Source organism: Nycticebus coucang, chromosome 7 (genome assembly GCF_027406575.1).
Source record: "Nycticebus coucang isolate mNycCou1 chromosome 7, mNycCou1.pri, whole genome shotgun sequence".
Classification (NCBI taxonomy): Eukaryota; Metazoa; Chordata; class Mammalia; order Primates; family Lorisidae; genus Nycticebus; species Nycticebus coucang.
The window spans coordinates 67663071-67685748 of record NC_069786.1 but is presented as its reverse complement, the minus strand read 5'-3'; the positions used below and the strand labels follow the sequence as shown (position 1 = coordinate 67685748).

General features: G+C 39.1%; 1 protein-coding gene across 6 annotated transcripts in view; it reads left to right on the top strand.

Annotated features, from left to right (window-relative positions):
• The window catches only part of METTL8 (methyltransferase 8, methylcytidine), a 125229-nt gene that overhangs the window by 26697 nt on the left and 75854 nt on the right, over positions 1 to 22678 (top strand). The gene's annotated exons all lie outside the window — the stretch shown is intronic.

Below are 22678 nucleotides of genomic sequence, written 5' to 3'. Positions count from 1 at the left end.
TATTTGGGAAAATGGAATTTGCCAGTTTTCTAAGACCATTTAAAATGTACATACACATTTCTTTTCATGGATTTTAAAAGCATGTGTAGACTAGCCTGATATATTAATCACCATTTAAAATGCTCCTATAGAAAATGTGGTTTTAAGCTGTTAAAAATTATCTTAATGATCAAAGGAGTAAGACCTTTCATAGATTGAAGATTACTAAGGTTTCTCTACATGATGTGTTCCTTGGAGATTAAGAATATAATTAATATTCTCAGTTATTCCTTTTTTTTAGACAGAGTCTCTCTATGTCACCCTCAGTAGAGTGCTATGATGTCACAGCTCACAGCAACCTCAAACTCATGGGCTTAAGCAATTCTCTTGTCTCAGCCTCCCAAGTATCTGGGACTACAGGTGCCCACCACAGCACCCAGCCATCTTTTTTTTTTTGCAGTTGTCGGTGTTGTTTAGCTGGCCTAGGCCAGGTTCGAACCCATCCGCCTCAGTGCATGTGGCCCAGTGCTACAGCCACTATGCTGCGGGCGCTGAGCCTTCTCAGTTATTCTTAAACAGCTTGCTGTGACACTGTTATTCATGGGCTTTTCTAAACTGTTCTTAAATTTATTGTTTTCTTTTTAAGTTTGTATAGTTTCTTGAGATAAGGTTTATTATGTGTTGGGTAAAGAAGGACTGTATTCTTTTTCTTCCTTTGGTGAATAGCATCTGGCTGCATTCAAATCCTATATGTGGTCTTTCAGGCTGACCATAGGCAATTACAAAGCTTTGCCTAGAAGGCCTTGTGGAGAGAAATGGTACACTTTTCTGGAGGGATTGCAGTCCAGACTCAGTCCCCTGCATTCCTAGCCCCAGGGTCTCCATTCGGCACTCTTTCTACTCCAAGATCCTCTTCCTTCCCATTCCCCCCTCTATTTCCACCACAGGGGTCAATAAAAAGGGCAGGAGACTTGCCCCCACCTCCTCGCTGTGTTTACTTGATCTTCAGCCAATGCTGTCCTTCAGTGAGAAGTTGGGACCCTGGGGGTCAGGTACCCCTCTTTGCCTCCTGCTTGCACTTTTGTAGAAAGTGAGACTTAGGTGTTCCTTACAGTTCGGCTTGCGGTCCTAATTGACCACTTCAACACCTGATCCTAGGCAGTGGTGGTGAGGATGGTTTTTCCAATTATTTATTAGTTTTATTCTAATTTTTTTCCCCTTTCAAGGTTTTAAAAGTACCCTTTAGACTCGACACCTGTGGCTCAAGCGGCTGAGGCGCCAGCCACATACACCTGAGCTGGCGGTTCGAATCCAGCCCGGGTCTGCTGAACAACAATGACGGCTGCAACCGAAAAATAGCCAGGCGTTGTGGGAGGCACCTGTAGTCCCAGCTACTTGGGAGACGGAGGTAGAAGAATCGCTTGAGCCCAGGAATTGGAGTTTGCTGTGAGCTATGATGCCATGGCACTCTGCCCAGGGTGACAGCTTGAGGCTCTGTCTCAAAAAAAAAAAGGTACCCTTTAAATGGCTCAGCGCCCATAGCTCAGTGGTTACAGCGCCAGCCACATAGCCACATACACTGGGGCTGGTGGGTTCAAGACCAGCCCGGGCCTGCTAAACAATGACAACTACAATAAAAAAAAAAAAATAGCCAGGCGTTGTGGCGGGTACCTGTAGTCCCAGCTACTTGGGAGCGAAGGCAGCAAGAGAATGGCTTGAGCCCAAGAGTTTGAGATTGCTGTGAACTGTGATGCCACAGCACTCCACCGAGGGTGACATAAACTCCATCTCAAAAAAAAGTACCCTTTAAAAATGTTTCTGGAATTTATTGAATAATAATTCAACTTTACGTTTGTGAAACGCTACATAGCTTTTAATGTTCTTTGTAAGAACTTTGTGACTTAGTAATTATCTTCATTTTACGAATGGAGCCTATAGGCCTAGAAATAGTAAGTGACTTTCCTAAAACTTCAAAATAATAGGTGGCTGAGCCAAGTCTTGAACTTGAGACTTACTCTATTCTTGGTTCAGCACTCCTTCTAAAAATATGACCTCATTGGTAAATTAGTCTTTTACCTTCTTGGGAAGTTGGGACTACTTAGGGATGCTTAAACTAAGAAGCATTTTAGTTTGATTCTGTGGTATTCACAAAGCCCTGTGAAAATTGTAGAGACTGACTAATGATAATAATGGCAATATCAGCTACCATTTATTGAATGCTTTCTATGCAATGAGCATTATACTATAATAAATGACCTCCTTTTGAAGCTTCCTATATTTTAAAATGCTCTTAATAGCCATATTTTATGGAGAAAGTTGAGATTAACAAAGTATCATGCCAGAGATTGTCAAACTAAGACAGTGGTATTAAGTGGCAGAGGCTGAATTTAGTCCAAATCCATCTCTACCTGTAATTGCTTTCCAAGGAGATTTGAAGTTATTCTGCCCTGGGTCTTTCTGCCGTTGGGGAGGAGTAAGGGTAGGATTCTCGGCAACACAGTCTCCTGCTATTATGTTTCTCAATGTTGAGAAATAAGCCTTCATTTAAAGGAAAAAAATCTGGGTTGACTTAAAATATTGTTATTATGTTGCTTATAAACACAAATCTAGGTAGGAGCTCCTTGTGCATAGAATTCCTATTCAACTACAAGATCAAAATAAGTACAACTACAAAACCAGTGAAACTCATATTAGCAGCATTTTAGTGTGATTGCTGATGTTTTACCAAAACTAAATTGGAATTCATTATAATGAAGATGCTGACCATTGCCACAGAGGTTCTTTCAATTTCAGCCCATCTGTGCTGTGTGTATTCCCAATTCCCTCCCCACTTTTCTCTATTCAAAGACTGCAGAATCGTTTTGCAGGGTGCTGTATACTCAGATGTATCGTTTACATATTACCCTGTTTCCCCGAAAATAAGACAGTGTCTTATATTAATTTTTGCTCCCAAAGATGCACTAGGTCTTATTTTCAGGGGATGTCTTATTTTTCCATGAAGAAGAATATGGTACACATTTATTGTTAAATGGAAATAAAGGAAATTTATTACCTGTATATGGTATGGTAGTACGGTAGTTGTCAACACAAACCAGACAAACTGTGAATCCTACCTTCAGTCATCATGAGGGCGGCCGCGAGCATCAGGCAGTGTCACCAGAGACAGACCAGCACTCACCACCTTCGCCACGTCCTGTCCACTCTGATCCTCCTGTTCTTCTACACGCATCTGCGAAAGTCTCCTCCTCTCTCCGGCCCGGCGTTCACCACTCACTCTGACCTCCGCTCCGCCGTTTATGGTAAATTAATTTTCATTCCGAGACAGAGCCTGGGGGGGCCTTATTTTCAGGGGGATGCCTTATATTTCACCCAGAAGGAAACCTGTAAGTAGGTCTTATTTTCGGAGTATGTTTTATTTTCGGGGAAACACGGTACATCTGTGCTGCTTGTTGCCAACAAGATCATAAATGCAAACATAGACAGTGAAATCAAGTAGCAGTTATATGTGTATTCCTAATTTTATTTTTAAGGTAGTAACATAATGAAAATGCAACTTAAGTTATCATAGGATCTTAGTTTGATAAACTTTTAGTAGATGTGGCCCGCAGGGAACTGTTTCTGAAGAGTGAGGACTGGAGGTCTATTTAATCTTCAGAAGATTAAAATAAGGTGATAGATAGAAATCCATTTTTTTTTTTTTTTTTTTTTACCTTTTGTCAATGCTGAAATGTTTCTCTTTCATAGGTGTTATGGCCTTGTGGTTTTAGCCACACTGTAAGAGTTCATCATTCAAAGCAGTATTTCTTTCCCATTGCTTCAGTGTTACTGCTTTGTACTAGGTGGCATGGATTAGAAGGCCTAATTTCTAACTAGTACCTCTGGTCTGTCTTCCCCTTCTCTTGCTTCTATCCAGACTTTGGCCACATCGGGTCTGTCAGCTCCCACCCGTAGCCTCTCCTACTCTCTCTCCTCTGCATTATTTTTTTCCCCTGTCAGCATGAGTTTCATGGGTCCCAGTTATTTTTTTCTCAGTTCTACCATCCTGAATCACCATTACTTTCTCTACTTCAAGCCTAGATCGGCCTAATTCAGATCAAACCAAACTGCTAGGTGGTTAGAGGAAATCACCAACTGCTCTATCTGGTTATTTTTGAACACAGATAATAGGAAACTGAGGCTTGTTTAAACAATTAAGGACCGTATTGACCCAGCAACTGGAAAAAACAGAGATGAAACTGGCTTCATATGAAACTTAATCCATCTACTTAACAATGGGACCTAACTTCTTTTTATCTTCTCAGTTCAGTTTTCTTGCCTCATAATTGGCTTCATCCTAAAATTGTTCCATACCATCCTAAGGTCTACTCATGGCTCCAAGATGGCTTTGGTTATAGACTACATTGTGTCCCCCCACACAAATTCTTATGTTGAAGCCCTTACTCCCAATGTGACTGTATGATAGGAACTTTATGAAGGTAATAAAGGTTAAGTGAGGTCATAAGGGTGGGGCCCTAATTCCGTAGGACAGGTGTTCTCATGAAAAGAGGAAGAGATACCAAAGATAGCTAGCTCACTCTCTGCAAATGTGCAGAAGAAAGCCCCTATGAGGACACAATGAGAAGATGGCTGTCTGCAAGCCAGGAAGAGAGCCCTTACCAGGAACCAAGTCAGCTGGGACTTCTAGGCTCCGGACCCAGGACAGAATAAATTTCTGCTGTCCAAGCTACCCAGTGTATGATATTTTGTTATGGCAGCCCACGCTGACCAATACAGCTTTCAACAGCTTCGGGGCTTCATACATCGTATTTCATATGGAGCAGGTAAAAGAAATCATCTTTGTCCCCAGATCTCTAGTGTGAAAGCTAAGAGGTACTCTGTTGGGCAGTTTTGGTCACACACTCCCCTCTGAACCCATCACTATGTTCAGAGGTTTAGAATGTGCTGATTGTCTTAGCATAGTTTGTACAGTTCCCCTCTGGCTTCACTCAGGACCACTCTGGATTCTCTGCCTACCTACAGATTCCAGGTCTATGAGCTATTGGAACCAGGGAATGGATACTGGGGGAGCACCTAAACTCATTTGAGCTGCAACTTTAGCTGAGCCATGTGCATTAATTTTTTTTTATTATTCAAATGTTGTTAGTTTCCTTTCCCATTTTTTTCCCTTTTCTTTCAAGTCCCCTACCTTGCAACCTCTTAATTCATGAAGAAAACAGCATAAAGATTGGACACTCTTAACCATCTTCTCTTCCACTACACACTTTCTTGTTCTCACCCATGAGAGAATAAGATTGTGCTTGATGCTTTGCGTGACCAATGTGTTTTATCTTGCGGGCACTTATTCTCCCTCTCTTCTGCCCTTTTTTCTCAAAACTTGTTTTGTTAGCAGTTCCATCTATTTTCAGTATCTGTCTCTTTCTTTTAAACATTAGCTCTTTTGTTATACTACAAAGATATTCAAAGATTTTTGTACCTTAACAAATACCTTCTTTGAGCTACATAACCCCTCCCCTCTTTCCTCCCTCTGCCTGTCAGAGTCATCCACATTCATTATCCCTTTAGCCCCACTGACCTACATATTCCTCAAACTATACTCTGTTGGCAGAGCAAGATTTAGAGCACTTTGATAACGGTCATCCATCCTTGATCTCTTATATTTCCAAAATCAATTACAGTAGAACCTTGGTAAGTTGACCACCCAAGGGACTGTAACAAACTGGTCAACATATGAAGGTGGTCCTCATAAGGAATTAGGTCTACTGTAGTAATATGTACGTGTAGTGCATGTCTGGTCTACGCAAATTAGGTCAGCTTAAATTAGGGAGGTGGTCAGTGTAGGGAGGGGTCAACTATGGAGGTTCTACTGTATATATTTTTAGCTTCTTGTCTTTTATATTCTTTAGTATGCATTTCCCTGAACTGACTCTTCCTTCTTTACCTGTCTTCTAAATGTCAATATTACATGAGTTTTATCTGTCTCATTTTTTTCTTGACCTATTTCTCTTGACTTTTATCACTATAAAGATGCTTGACTCTCAGATTTACATCTGTGGTACCTATCACTCAAATGAACTCTTTTTTTTTTTTTTTTTTTTTTTGAGACAGAGTCTCACTTGGTCACCCTTGGTAGAGTGCTGTGGCATCTTAGCTCATAACAATCTCAAACTCTTGGGTTCAAGTGATCCTCTTGCCTCAGCCTCCAAGTAGTGGGGACTACAGGCACCCACCACAACGCCCAGCTATTTTTTAGAGACAGGGTCTCACTCTAGCTCAGGCTGATCTTGAACCTGTGAGCTCAGGCAGTCCACCTGCCTTGGCCTCCTAAGGGCTAGGATTGCAGGCGTGAGCCACCTCACCCGGCCACATATGAACTCATTTCTATTGTTAGGGAAGTCCATTTTAACATATTCTGGGATCCTTAAAATTTGTCAAGGGCAAACAGTTCATTATCTTTCCTTCCCTACCTCCAAGCTACCATTAGCTACCTTTTTTCCTGAATTCTCTTGTGAATGTTATCATCATCTACCCAGCTGCCCAAACCAGAATATTTGTCTCATATTTGACTTCAGACTATTTTTACATCTAGTTGTTACAGAAAGTTCATTGATTCTGCCTCTGAAGTATGCCTTCAAATGTACTTCAGACAGGGCGGTACCCATAGCTCAGTGGGTAGGTCGCTGGCCACATAACCCAGGGTAGTCGGTTCATCCAGCCCAAGCCAGCTAAACAACAATGACAACTGCAACAAAGAAATAGCCGGGCATTGTGGCAGGCGCCTGTAGTCCCAGCTACTTGGGAGGCTGAGCCAAGAGAATCACTTGAGCCCAAGAGTTGGAAGTTGCTGTGAGCTATGATGCCCTGGTACTCTACCGAGGGCGACAAACTGAGACTCCATGTCAAAAAAAAAAAAAAGAAAGAAAGAAAGAAAAAATCAAAGGAGTTTGTCCCCTCCTTGATTGTCACGGTCCATCTCTGACAGACTTTTACTTCTTGTAGCCCTGGGTCTCTTCCTGTTCTAATTAATTCTCTAAAATCAGTGATTCTTTTTTTTTTTTTTGCAGTTTTTGGCCAGGGCTGGGTTTGAACCTACCACCTCCGGCATATGGGGCTGGCACCCTATCCCCTTCAGCCGCAGGTGCCACCCAAAATCAGTGATTCTTAAGCCTCAGTTTATACCAAGATCACATGTGAAGATTTCAAAAGCTACAGATGCCCCAGTCCCAGAGCTTTGATTTTCATTAATCTGGTGTAGGGCCATCATAATCTTTATAAATACACATTCCTTCTTATTTCTTCTTATCTAAACGTTCTGCAGTTTCAGGTTATCCATGGCCAGCCATAGTCTGAAAATATTACAAGGAAAATTCCAGAAGTAAACAATTCAGAAGTTTTAAATTACACTGCCCAGGAAGTGAATCAGTCTTTTGTCTAGCATATGCACACCATGTCCACTACTCTCCTGGTAGTCACTGACATTGTCTGCACCTGACATCCAACCGCTAACGTCATCATGGCTCAATGATCCAGAAGCACCCAAAGCAAATGATCCTTCTGATGTATCATAAGGTCAGCAGTAGCCTAACACCAAGTCACAATGCCTGCATCGTTCACCTTACTTCATCTCATCACATAGGCATTTTGTTCTAATAGTATCTCACATTATCATAAGGAAAAGAAAAGTTGATAATGGCACAGTAAGATATTTTGAGAGAGAGAACACATTCGTATAACTTTTATTACAGTGTAATTGCTACTATGTTGTTAGTTCTTAATCTCTTACTGTGACTCATTTATAATTAAATTTTATCAGAGGTATGTACTAGGTCTGACAGTTAATTTCACAAACTCATCCTAGAAAAACTGCTACATACCTTGTTGCTGAATATCACTACAGCCACCTTTGGAAGTACTCTGCTTGGCCATCTGGCAAAAATAGTGATATTCAGCAACAGGGTATGTAGCACTTTTCCTAGGGTGAATTCATGAATTTAATTGTCCAACCTTGTATGTCTAAGAAAAAAACATGGTATATATAGGGTCCAATACTATTCACATTTAAGGCATTTACTTGGGTGGTCTAGAATGTATCCCCTGTCAATAAGGGGGGACTAATGTACAGATTTTGTCATGTTGCTCACTTGCTTAAAACTCTTTGGTTGTTGCCACTGACTATTAAAAAATGTCCAAATTGCTTAATTTAGAGCCCTGGTGAAATGGCTCACACCTGTAAGCCTGGCACTCTGGGAGGCCGAAGTGGGTGGATTGCTTGAGTTCAGGAGGTTGAGACCAGCCTGAGCCAGAGCGAGACCCTGTCTTTAAAAATAGATGGGCATCGTGGCAGGTACCTGTAGTTCCAGCTACTTGGGAGGCTGAGGCAAGAGGATAGTTTGAGACCAAGAATTTGAGGTTGCTGTGAGCTGTGACCTCAAAGCACTCTACCAAGGGCAACAAAGTGAGACTCTGTGTCAAAAAAAAAAAAAAATGTTTAATTTACTATATATAAAGATACCTCATTATCTGGCCCCTGCCTAACTTTCCAGCCTTATAACCACCTCCCCACTCTACCTTCTGCTTCTCACATGTCAAAGGCACTTGGCACATAAAATTAATTCTGTTTTAAATAACTGTTTAGAACAGTTTTAGATTTATAGAAACACTGTGAAGATAGTGTAGAGAGTTTCCATATAGTTCATACCCCGTTTCCCCTATTATTACCATCTTATATTAGTATGTTGTATTTGTCACAATTAATGAACCAATATTAATACATTATTTTTAACTAAAGTCTATAGTTTATTCAGATTTCATTAGTTTTTACTTAGTGCCCTTTTTCAGTTCCAGGATTCTATCCAGGACACCACATTACATTTAGTCATCATGTCTCCTTAGATTTCTCCTGGCTGACGGTTTCTCAGACATTCTTTGTTTTTAATGACCTTGACAGTTGTAGGGAATACTAGTCAGGTATTTTATAGCATGGGGTTTATCTGATTTTTTTTTTCATGAGTAGATTGATGCTATGGAAGTTTGGGAAGAAGAACACAGAGGTAAAGTGCCATTCTTATCATACCATATCAAGAACACATACTACAAACATGACCTATCACTGTTGACCTTAACCTAGATCACCTGCCTGAGGAAGTGTTTGTCAAGCTTCCCCAGTGCAGTTATTTTTCTCCCTTTCCATACTGTATTCTTTAGAAGGAAGTCACTATTTGCAGCCCACAATTTGGAAATGAGGAGTTATGTTCTACCTCCTGGAGGACAAAGTACTCACGTAAATTATTTGGAATTCTTTTGCATAGAAGATTTCTCTTATCCCATTTATTTGTGTATTCAAACATTAATATCAGAATAGATACACAGATATTTTACATTTTGGGTTATAACCCAAAACTATTTTTTATTTTTTTACTCAAAGAATTCTGCTTTGGCCATTGGGAGCTCCTGTAACCTTTTGCCATATCTTCACCATTGTAAGTGTTTTATTAGGATTTTGTTTTTTTTTTGTTTGTTTGTTTTTTGGAGCACTTCTAACTTGTTGACTATAAAATACTCCAGGTTTACTTTATCTTTTCTGCCTCCATCCTAGAATCAGCCATTTCTCCTAGCAGCCCTGGTTCCTTTTTACTAGAGAACAGTATTGAGATCTGAGTGCTATGTATGTTTGTTGCTACTAGGGTGTAGCTGTTTATAGGCCCTTTCAGCTAACAGGGTAAGTAAATATATGTGTATATAGCAACCCATTTATATACACATACCTACAAATTTTTCTATGTGTAACATCTGTATTTACATCAAGCTAAATAGGAGTACATACCAAAGGCTCCAGCCATTACCATATGTGTTGTTCTACCCTTTTTCCCTTGTTTGTAACCTCCCACTCCACCAGTGAGAAACCTGGCTTCTGCCATATACTATTTACTCACTGTTCAATTCCAGTTGTATAGTGGTTTCAGAATTAACTGTTTACCAACTAAAGTATAATGCTTATTACAGTTTCTGTTGTCTTTAGTCCTGTAGACTTTACTTTTATCCATAGTTTGTTTGGTCAGCACCTTTTTCTAGATTACTTGTATTCTGTGAATATCCTATATGCTTTAATACCTCTTTTGTCTTTATTTGCATTAACCCCTCTCTGCTTGAAATGCTCTGGCTTTCACCCTTATATCCTTCGAATATTTTTACTTATTCTTGTATCTAACACAGATATTGCTTCTCTGAGCCAATATCAGAAGACTTAATTGTTCATTCCTCTGTGTTCTAATAACACCTTATACTTATCTTTACTGTACATTGTGTTGGGACTCTATCTCTTTATTCCTCAATTGAGGTAAGTTTCTGGAGAGCAGAGACCAAATGGATTTGTCTCTGAACTTCTAGGATTTAACAATAATGGACATCATACGTTAGAATCCTCTTATATGAAAATAACGGAAAACCTAATAGTGGCCAAAACACATAAGGATTTATTTTTCTCAAATAGCAAGAAGTGCAGAGGTAGATGGTAACTATCATAGGTTTACCTGCTCAACAATGCCATCAAGAATCCAGCTCTTGGGGCGGCGCCTGTAGTTCAGTGGGTAGGGCGCTGGCCCCATATACCCAGGGTGGCAGGTTCAAACCCGCCCCAGCCGAACTGCAACAAAAAAAATAGCCGGATGTTGTGTCAGGCACCTGTAGTCCCAGCTACTCGGGAGGCTGAGGCAAGAGAATCGCCAAAGCCCAGGAGTTGGAGGCTGCTGTGAGCAGTGTGATGCCACAGCACTCTACCAAGGGTGATTAAGTGAGACTCTATCTCTACAAAAAAAAAAAAAAAAAAAAGAATCCAGCTCTTTTCCTCCTGTACAGAGTATCACACCTAAGAAAGAGGCAGGCTGATATGGTGCCAGCAAGCTATTATCCTCTGGCCCCTTTCCCTTCTCTTATATAAGAAAGCAGAGGCTTTAACTCTTCAGCAAGCTCGTATCATTCTGAACATCGTCACACATCTCTTCCAACTTAGAGAAGCTGCAAAGGTGAGTTTTCAGGAAGGCTTATCTTTTGAGAAAGAACAAGATGTTGGAATTCTCTATTCACAACACCACTACACTATGTAGAAATCAGGGAATCAGGGAACTGATTTCTACTGGACAAAATAGGAATCACCAGGGAATGAGGGAACTGTTTCCTATTGGACAAAAGTCCTGAGCATAGAGAAGGACTAGTCCAAGAGCACTCTTCCAGATAGTAGGAAAGTAGGAGTGGCCCCCAACAGAGGGGGCGTGACCTGCATCTGACTGTTCAGACAGAAAGCGCAGATGCGTCTGATGAGGAACCTGACACACACTGGCTACTCTGTCCATAATATTACAAAATTCTGCATTGCTCCCTTGGAAACTTTTAACTTGTCTGTTCTCATGTAGAAACTATCCTTCCTGTGAATTTTATTTTTCCTTCTCTGGAGTATTTTCTGATTGTATTGTACTACTTGTGACATGACAGTCAAAATTTTACCTGATATTCCACAGTGCAGTTTACCTTGCCTTATTTTTTCAAGTTACAACTAATTGTATTTTTTTAAATAGAATTTACATCAAGCTTTATAATATCCACCTACGTGAATCCCATGTTCTTTTAAAGTTATGCAAATACATCCATTTGGACACCTTTATTCACTAATGTTGTAGTCCAAACTTTGTATCTAACATCCACTTATGACTTGAATTTTTTTCTAATATTTCACTCTCTGCCAGGGTACCCTTATGGATACACTAGTCCAAACATAGCTAAGTAAATCCCACAGGTAAGTACGAGCATCTCCTGCCATCTCTAGTGTAGCTGGAGGTAAAGATCTCTGCAATGAATAGGAAAGCAGAAGTCTCAATAAGGGCAGACCTCCATTAATCTCATCCACGTGAGGTTTTTACCACACTTGGAAGGACGGATAATACAGGAGGTGTGGATATAAGGTAATATCCTTTATTAACCCACCAAATTTGGTTGACAACTACAAAAGTTACTGTAGTACAGACAAGTGGGAAATGACAAATGACTTAAAACTAATTTGATTCTGGTCTGGTGTAATGGTTTTGGAGACAACTTGTAAAGTAATTTGAACAGTATATGCTTCATATACCAGGATATACAGATAGAGATGGCTTTGAGATGGCTTATATGAAATCCCTTAAAGAAATAACCTCGGCATCCCAGTAGCCTATTTTTTGTGTGGAAGCACCATGTAGCCACCTTTCAAGGCAGTCCTGGAGAGCAAACACCACGCATGAGATTTCCATCGTGAAGCTGCAGAGTGACAAAGCCACTTGATGTCATAGTGTGATCAAAGTGTTCTGCAAATACTTACTGTAATTATTGTTGTTGTTCTGTTCTTGCTAATGACTTATTTATACCCCAAAATTACAATCATCCAAAGCAAGATTAAAACAAGATGTGTGAGTTGCTGGAGCTGTTTGCCTCGCACAGTCACCCTCAGAGTTCTCTGAAATTGCTGAAGATAATTGAAGCTTCAGTGTAGTTCATACTTAAGTGTTCCTTACCTGTTGGTGTTCACTCTCTAAAAGAATACAGCAATAGCACTTTAATTTGTTCTCATTAATTCTAGCCTCTCAGGTCATGTTGAGTACAACTTTATCTAGATGTTTGCCCCTCCAATTGAAACCTTTGTACCAGCTTCCCAGCTGAGAAGAAAAGCTAAACAGTTACAAAGGTGAAAACATGAATATTTCACTAATTCATTTATTTAAAGGATGCTCAGAACTCAAGAAACATTGAGGGAGAGCTAACTTTTACATGGTGGACAGGAATTTAGTGTATGATTAATAGCAGTTTCCCTGGGTTTCAGCAAGCTAGGACAACTGGGAATCATTCTTGGGGAGTCTTACAGATAGTTTTTCCCAGAGCCAGCAAAGTGCTCCAAGGAAAAGCATTACAGATTCCCACAAACAACGTAATATTTACTGTTTCTCTTTGGTGTTCCTAAGCAGTATTAAAATAAAAGAAAGCAATCTTAAGATCAAACTTAAAAAGCAAAGGAACTAAGAAGCCCTTCCTTGCCTCTGCTTCTCAGCTGTGTAAAAGCAGAAGACCAGTGAAAAGAACTGGGTGTCAAGATGTTATATTGGTTGGGTGAGCCCTTTGCCTGTGTCTTGAGATTTGAGTACTGATAATGATTGAATGACTGTGCTTTCCTAAATCTGGGCACTTGTGCCTCTCCGTGGCATTGCTTGCTCTTTGATTAAGGCCCAAGAGAAGAAATAGGGAGAGCTGAAAGGAGAAAAAGGAGCTGAAAGGAGGTGGGCCTCCTTAAATTAGTTGCAACAAATAGTACAGACTGGCATTAAGGGCCGAGGTGGTGGCTCATGCCTGTAATCCTGGCACTCTAGGAGGCCGAGGCAGGTGGATTGCTTGAGCTTAGGAGTTTGAGACCAGATTGAGCAAGAGCAAGACCCTGTCTCTAAAAAAAAAATTGCCAGATTTTGTGGCAGGCACCTATAGTCCAGCTACTTGGGAGGCTGAGGCAAGAAAATCACGTAAGCCCAAGAGTTTGAGGTTGCTGTGAGCTGTGACCCCATGGCACTCTACCGAGGGTGACAAAATGAAACTCTGTCTCAAAAAAATAAATAAAATTTGATACATTTGTTTTGGCTTATAGGGATGCAAAATAGCTAGAATCATAAAGAATGCATTTAAAAGTTTTATTTAAAAATAGTTAAAATTGGCTCAGCGCCTGTGGCTCAAGCGGCTAAGGTGCCAGCCACATACATCTGAGCTGGCAGGCCAAACAACAATGACGGCTACAACTAAAAAATAGCCGGGCGTTGTGGCAGGTGCCTATAATCCCAGCTACTTGGGAGGCCGAGGCAGGAGAATGGCTTGAGTCCAGGAGTTGGAGGTTGCTGTGAGTTGTGATGCCATGGCACTCTACCCAGGGTGACAGCTTGAAGCTCTGTCTCAAAAAAAAAAAAATAGTTAAAATTTTTAAAGGTACCAAAATAAAAAAATAATAAATAAAGACTGGCATTAGTACCATGATCCTTTTTATATATGTTGTATTCAAAAGTAGAAAGCAATGAGTCATGAATAAATATGTGGTTAACAAGGCTGTTCCAAAAAAAAAAAAAAAAGAAAAATGAAAGAAAGCTACAGAAAGGGTAGAGCATGAGCTCTCCAGTTAGACTGCTTAGATTTGAATCAAAGCCCATCAGCTTTTACTTGGGTGACCTTAAGCACGTAAGTTTACTTCATCCTTTATAGATTTTTTTTCCTAAAATAGGGAAATGAAAACTAAATAAGATTGGGTGATGCCTGTGGCTCAAAGGAGTAGGTGGCGGGTTCAAACCCAGCCCTGGCCAAAAACTGCAAAAAAAAAAGAAAAGATAACCTACTGTATGTAATATAATATAATACATAATATACTGTATGTAAAGTGCTTATTACAGGACCTCACACATGGTAAATTATTTTTTTAATTGAGATTTGCATGAAGGATAAATTGGAATTGGTAGTTTACTTCCTAAAATATTTTTTTCAGTGTACTTTGGAGTATTTTCTTTAACTAAAATCCTCCTTTTATTAATTAAAGTTCTTAAAACTATTGTTCCACAAAACCACAAAATTGAAGGTTGTACAAGCGACCGACAATTATTTAAGAAATCTCCTCTTCCAGGAGATGATGTTACAGTTTGTTGCTAAGGTGAGGCAGATGTACAAATCCTTGTAAAAAGGGCTCTGTTTCAGTGGAAGACAAGGCTTCTAGGCAAAATTTGCATTTGGGGCTGAGATCTGTTCCCCACATGTTGTACTTCTCTATCAAGACTGCTTCTTTTGCTACTAGGCTGATTGTGGTGGTGGTAGTAGTGGTTGGTTCAGAAAACTGGTCAAGTATTAAAACCGTCTTTTCTTTGAAGTCATTTTATACATTTGTTCTTTTCCTTGTCTTATGAAATAGTCATATCCCTACCTACACCTAGAGCTGGTAGGAAGTCTGTTAGTTCTTCATGGTACTACATAATACCTCTTTATGCTTGGTAAAGTAATAAATGCTGTTAATAATGATACTCTGTCAATCTCAGGCTTGTACAACCTTCAGTTCCTCTCTGAGTCTGCTCTTCGTGATTGCTTTTGTCAGCTGACTATTCATGACTGAGTCTTGGCATTGAGATTCTCAGAGGGCCATGGCCCTCAAGTCTTGCTCATTGTGTTTTATTTTGGCCTTTATAGGATTCAAGAGGAAGAATCACCATAGGATGGTGAGTTGACAGTGGGAACCTATGGGCAAAGTAAGTGGAAGAAATGCTGCTTGATGATAATAGAATTTGATGGCAGAATTAGTTTGGGCTAAGTGACTGGTCAAGACCACATTTTCACATTTTTCACACAGTAAATACAAATGTAATCACCTCACCAGGATTTGTGAAGTGGAGTGGTCTGAACTGGAGTAAGGCAAACTAAATATGAGCCCTCATGATTAAAGCACACCAAAACATGCCAAGAAAACTCTTACCCAGGTTTTCCCTTTTAGATGTCCTCAAGTTTTGTTCTTGAAAAACACTTGCTAACTGGAAACTATTAATGGGAATCACTAAGACTGTGGGAAAACTGCAGCGTAATGTGGCCAATATTTAAACCTTTACTTCATACAAATGTACAATTATGACAGTTATACCGGTCTCATAAAACAAGTTGAGAAGAGTCTGCAGAAATTGGTATTGTTGCTTCCTTAAATGTTTGGTATTCACTAGTGAAGACATCTGCACCTGTAGTTTTCTTGGTGAGAAATATACATACCATAAAGTTTACATTTTAATCACTTTTAAGTATAGAGTTCAGTGACATTAAATAATTTATATTGTTAGATACATATCACCACTATTCATCTCCAGAACTTTTTCATCTTCCCCAATGAAACTATACTTTTTTTTTTTTTTTTTTTTGGAGACAGAGTCTTACTACATCACCCTCGGTAGAGTGCTGTGGTGTCACAGCTCACAGCAACCTGCAACTCTTGGGCTTAAGCGATTCTCTTGACTCAGCCTCCCAAGTAGTGGTGACCACAGGTGCCTGCCACAATGCCCGACTACTTTTTTTGTTGCAATTGTCATTGTTGTTTAGCAGGCCCGTGCCAGGTTTGAACCCGCCAGCCCTGGAGCATGTAGCCAGCACCCTACCCACTGAGCTATGGGTGCCAAGCCTGAAACTATACTTTTTAAAAACTTTTTTTGTCTAGCTTCTTTTTTTTTTTTTTTATTGTTGGGGATTCATTGAGGGTACAATAAGCCAGGTGTCTAGCTTCTTTTTAAAATTGTGTACATTTAAGGTGTACAACAAAATGTTTTAATAGACATGCCCAGTGAAACTGTTAATGATAGTCAAGCACATTAACATATACATCATCTCACATAGTTACTCTTTTGTGTATGTGTGTGGCAAGACATATGAAGTCTACTCTTTTAGCAAAACTCCCCAATACAATACAACAAAACTGACCACAGTCCTCATATGGTACATTACATCTGTAGATTTGTTCATCTTACATATCTGCAATTTTGTACCTTTTGACCTATGTGTCCCCATTTCCTCTCCGCTCCCTGGGTACCAATTACATATGCTTAATTTCCCAGTCTCCCCTCTCTCCAGCCTCTGCCAATCACTACGTAATTTTTTTTTTTTTGAGACAGAGTCTAGCTTTGTCTATACCCTCCACCCCCCAGATTAAAGTGGTATTATCATAGCTCATTGCAACTTCAGACTCCTACGAAGCTCCTGTCTCAGACTCTTGAGTAACTGGGACTACTTTGCCAGCTCATTTTTTCTATTTTTAGTAGAGACGAGTCTCACTTTTGGTCAGGCTGGTCTCAAACTCTCGGGCTCAAGTGATCTTCCTACCTCACCTCCCAGAGTGCTAGGATTAGACATGAACCACCACCTTGATCGTTTTTACATTCTGTCTCTATAAATTTGACTATCCTCAGAACCTCTTATAAGAGGAATCATATAATAGTTGCACTTTTTTTTGACTGCTTTATTTCACTTGGCATAATGACTTAAAGATTCAACCATGTTAGCCATACGGGATGCCTTATGCCTATAATCCTAGCACACTGGGAGTCAAGGCAGGAGAATTGCTCAAAAGTTGAAGACCAGCGTGAGCAAGAGTGAGACCCTACGTCTGTATATTAAAAATGGAAAAATTGGCTGGGCATAGGTCATTGTGCGCACCTGTAATCCCAGCTACGAGAGAGGTTGAGGCAGGAGAATCGCTTGAGCCCAGGAGTTTAATGTTACTGTAAGCTATGATGATACCACTGTACTGTAGCCTGAGTGACAGAGTGAGACTCTGTCTCAAAAAAAAAAAAAAAGTCAGAGAAGGACTCAACTATGTTACAGCATGCATCAAAATTTCCTTTCTTTTTAAGGCTGAATAATGTTTCATACATCACATTTTGTTTATCCATTTGTCTTTCGATGGTTTCAACCTTTCCTTTATTGTAAACCAGTGGTTCTCAACCTTCCTAGTGCTGTAGCACTTTAATACACAGTTCCTGTGGGTCTTGACCCACAGGTTGAGAACTGCTTTTGTAAACAGTGATGCTGTGAATGTAGGTGTACAGATATTCTTTGGTCTCTGCTTTCACTTCTGTGTAGTATATACTCAGAAGTAGAATTATTGGCTCTGATGTTAAGTCTGTTTACGTTTTTTTTGAAGATTCCCCTTCCTGTTTCACACAGCAGCTGCATCATTTGACATTTCCACAGTAATGTATAAAGGTTCCAGTTTCTCCACATGCTCACTAATACTTGATATTTTGTTTTTTTAAATTATACCCCTCCTATTGGATGTGATCTTTGTTTTGATAATTATAATTTTAACTTATTTAATAAATATAGGGCTACTTAGATTTTCTCATGTATCATTTTAAGTTATTACTGGTGACTTGTGGTTTTTAAGGAATTTGTCCTTCTAATGAATGTAATAAAATTGCCCATAATACCCCAGTATAAGCTTGCTGATATCTGTAGGGTCTGTGGTGACATCTCCTCTTTCATTCCTATTACCAGAAATTTATCAATCTTACCAAAGGTTAATGGTTTTATTAATCATTTCAAAAAACTAGCTTTTGGATTTGACTTTCTGTTTTTTCCATTTTCTATTTCATTGTTTTCTGCTTTTTATTATCATTATTATTCCCTTTGTCCAGTTACTTTGGGTCTAATTTACTCTTAGTTTTCTAGCTTAAGATAGAAACTGAGATCACAAATTTAAAATCATTTTCCTTTCTAACAGAGGCATTTAACACTAAATTTCCCACTAAAAACTGCTTCATTGGCTTGGTACCTGTACCTCAGTGGTTAAGGCGCCAGCCACATGTACTGCAGCTGGCGGGTTTGAACCCGGCCCAGGCCTACCAAACGACAATGACAACTACAACAACAACAACAACAAAAATAGCAGGGCGTTGTGGTGGGCGCCTATCATCCCAGCTACTCAGGAGGCTGAGGCAAGAGAATCGCTTAAGCCCAAGAGTTTTGAGGTTGCTGTGAGCTGTGACACCATAGGACTTTACTGAGGGCAACATAGTGAGACTGTCTCAAAAAATAAATAAATAAATAAAGACTGCTTTATTTGAATCCTCCAAATTTTGATATTTTGCAATTTCATTATCATTCAGTTCAACATATTTTCTATTTTCCCTTAAGATTTAGTCTTTGGCCCATAAGTTATTTACTAGTGTGTTGCTTAATTTCTCAATATTTGGGAATTTTCTGGATACTATTGTAAGTTTGGATAAAAAAGCAAAGATAACAATATGCTGCATATAAGACAAGTACTTTATTTATTTATTTTGGAGACAGAGTCTCACTGTGTTGCCCTGGGTAGAGTGCCATGGCATCATTGTAGCTCATAGTAACCTCAAACTCTTGGGCTCAAACAATCCTCCTGCCTTAGCCCTCCAGGTAGCTGGGACTACACTTTCAATGTAAACAAATATATAGACTAAAATTTTTTTTTTTTTGTTTTGGTAGAGACAGAGTTTCACTTTATGGCCCTCGGTAGAGTGCCGTGGTCTCACACAGCTCACAGCAACCTCCAACTCCTGGGCTTACGCGATTCTCTTGCCTCAGCCTCCCAAGTAGCTGGGACTACAGGCGCCCACCACAACGCCCGGCTATTTTTTGGTTGCAGTTCAGCCAGGGCCGGGCTTGAACCTGCCACCCTCGGTATATGGGGCCGGCGCCCCACCGACTGAGCCACAGGCGCCACCCTAGACTAAAATTTTTTAAAAGATATGCCATACATAGTATTATATTAGATAGCTGGTAGGGCTATATTAATATTAGACAAAGTGAACTTAATGAGTCAGTTCACCGAAGTATTAACATTTAATATTGTTAAAGTCAGAAAGCATTCTCTTTATGATCTCAATACTTGGGAAATTATGAGACTTGTTTTATAGCCCAGCATATATGTTCTACCTTGCGAAGTTTCACTTGAAAATAAATGTATATTCTACCATTGTTAGGTATAGTTTTCTTTCTATAAATGTCATTTATGTCAAGTTGATAAAGTTCAAATCTTTTGTAACGTCATTGAATTTTTGTTCTATTTAAACTAAAAGAGGGTTTACTATAAATTTGTTAATAATTTCACCCTTCAGAAGGTTCTGACCATTTTTGCTTCATTCATTTTGCAACTTTCTAATTAGGTACATGCCCATTTAAGATTGCTGTACCGTCTTGGTGAATTGGCTCTTATCATTATCAAATGCCCTCTTTATCTCTGCAATAGTCTTTTTCTTGAAGTCTACTTTGTCTATTAATATAGCCCCACCAGTTTTCTCATGCAGTGTTTGTATCTTTTTTAATTCCAGTATATTTGTGTCTTTGCATTTAAAGTGGTTCTCTTGTAGACAGTATATTGTTAGGTCTTGTTTTTTTTCAGTCCCCAAATTGATAATCTATGCCTTTCAATTGATTTCATTTATATTTAATGGAATTATTGCTGTGATTGAGTTTAATTATTCAGTCTTGAAGTTTGTTTCCTATTTGTTCCATCTGTATTTTTTTTTTTTTTTTGAGACATAGTGTCACTATGTTGCCCTCGGTAGAGTGCTGTGACGTCACAGCTCATAGCAACCTTAAACTCTTGGGCTTAAGCGATTCTGTTGCCTCAGCCTCCCAAGTAGCTGGGACTACAGGCTCCCGGCCACAATGCCCGGCTATTTTTTGTTCCAGTTGCCATTGTTGTGTAGCTGGCCCAGGCTGGATTCAAACCTGCCGGCCTTGGTGTATGTGGCTGACGCCATAACCACTGTGCTACAGGTGCTGAGCCGTTCCATCTGTTTTTAATTCCTCTTTTCTTTTTCTGCCTTTTTTTGGGTGAATGGAATATTTTAAACTGTGTTATTTCAAATAAAATTACTACTTATCCACACAATTTCATTATCCAATTAGTATCTTAAACTCATATTCAGTTAGAGTATGACAAAAGAAAGTTAAGATAAAGGGCAGTGGTTCATTCTGGTGGCAGAAACTACCTTTATTTTACCAGAATTCTATTTGGGGCTGGCCCTGCTCTTCTCTTCTCTCCCATCACAAAATGGAACCATGACCTAGTAAACCTTAAGCTAACATGACAGTCATAAAGTGGATATCTATCTGTTAATCATTGTGGTTAGTAATTGGATAGCTCTACGTATACTGTTGCACTCTTCTGTTACTTCCTTATTTCTCCCTGTCCGGGTCTTAGGAGCTTAGCCTGGAAAATATGAAGTAACCTTCTTGCAATTAAATTTAAAACAGACAACTATTGTCATTTTTATGTAACCATTCAAACAATTCATGAGCAACTTGGTGCCACCTGTAGAGAAGCTTGCAATTTAGTTAAGAAGATATTTATATAATTTTATTATGTATTTATGTACATTATATATTCTATTCTGTTTATTATATATTTGTATAATAAAAAAGACGAATAGCAACACAAGATTGTGTGACTATTATAGATAAATAAATGAAAATAGATAAAGATGTCTGTGTGGTTAATTAGAGAAACAGCTGCCTAAACAGGGAACCACATTTTTAGGCCCTGGCCACACAATGCTTTCTCCACAGGCTAGCAGCCTGCAAGGCACAGACTTCTCTGACATTTTCCTAAATTGCCTAATTTCCAGTCTGGTTATGTCTTTTGTCTTTGTCTACAGAGGTTCTTAGTCATTTATAGGAGAGAAACTTTTGCCTTTTTTTCCATCTCTCTTCCTCTTCTATATATAGATAGATAAGTGTCACGTGATTATTCAAAGGATTGAAATTTTATTTTGATTTGGCTTTTCTGGGTGGGAAACATTTACATCATTTCACATTTTACAGCATGAATTGCCTCTCTTTCTAGATGTAATCAGTTTCTACTCTTCAGCATACAGAAGATTTTATGAATTATATTCAGTGCAGAAGGAGCTGTAAAAATAATTTTGCAGATAGGGGTTTAATAGTCTTATGTGGAATGCTGGCAAGGAAAAAGAACAAAGGCACATCAGGGTGAAGATAGTGGTGGGAGGAGCATTTCGTTTCACTTGCCTCCACCCAAAGAGCTGGCGTTTAGTGGAAGAGGGAAAACAAACAAGAAACGGGAGCATCTGCACCAGCTGCTGAGTGTTTCATTTCTCATCACTGTTAGTCACATCTGAACGGAACCATTACAGTATTTTTGGTGTGTATAACTAAGCCCCCTACCCCTTTCTTTTCCAAAAGGAAAATTTTGCATTTTATGTTTCAAAGGACAATGACACATTTTGACATTCCACAGTTCATTTTGAAATTCAGTCTTAAAACCATTCATTTTCAGTAAGGTGGTAAAGGCATTTCTATACCTAATAGCATCTCCAGTTGTCCCTAATGCATATTATGCATACACACCTTTTAGCATCTGTTTCTACCTGACAGCTTACAAGCTTATAGCATTAGGTTGAATGCCGTGATGAACAGCTGAAATGTCAAGCAATATTGTAATCAATTCTTATTGGAAAGAGTAAGCTTATTAAAGTATCTTTTTAATACTTTTCCATAAAGATTTTAAATGACATATTTACTAATACATAATTAAGAGGACTTACTCTTAAAATGTTTAAATTATTCTTCCAGAAATGGAGATGGATTTGGGCTAATCAGCTAGTGATTCTCTATTTGAGCTAGGATTTAAGCACTCATTTTACATAGGGAAATCTATTTTGCAACTGTATTACTGACTGTTCTTAAAAATGTATGGGGAGGGGAGGAAGGGGGGAAGATGGGCAGAGGAAGGGTGATTGGTGGGATTACATCTGCGGTGCATCTTACAAGGGTACATGTGAAACTTAGTAAATGTAGAATATAAATGTCTTAATGCAATAACTAAGAAAATGCCAGGAAGGCTGTTAACCAGTGTGATGAAAATGTATCAAACGGTCTATAAAACCAGTGTATGGTGCCCCATGATCGCATTAATGTACACAGCTATGGTTTAATAATAAAAAAAAAGAAAATTAAAAAGAATGTGTGTATACATGATTGTTAGAATTAAGAATTGCTGTGATTCTGTCTTAATATAGCATTTATTTACTTAATTTGACTGATTTTCATGTTAGTTCAATTTAGCAAGAAGAATGACACTTACAGATTTATTTTCTTATTTTTCTACTATACTTGGGTTTTTGGTCTAGTGGTC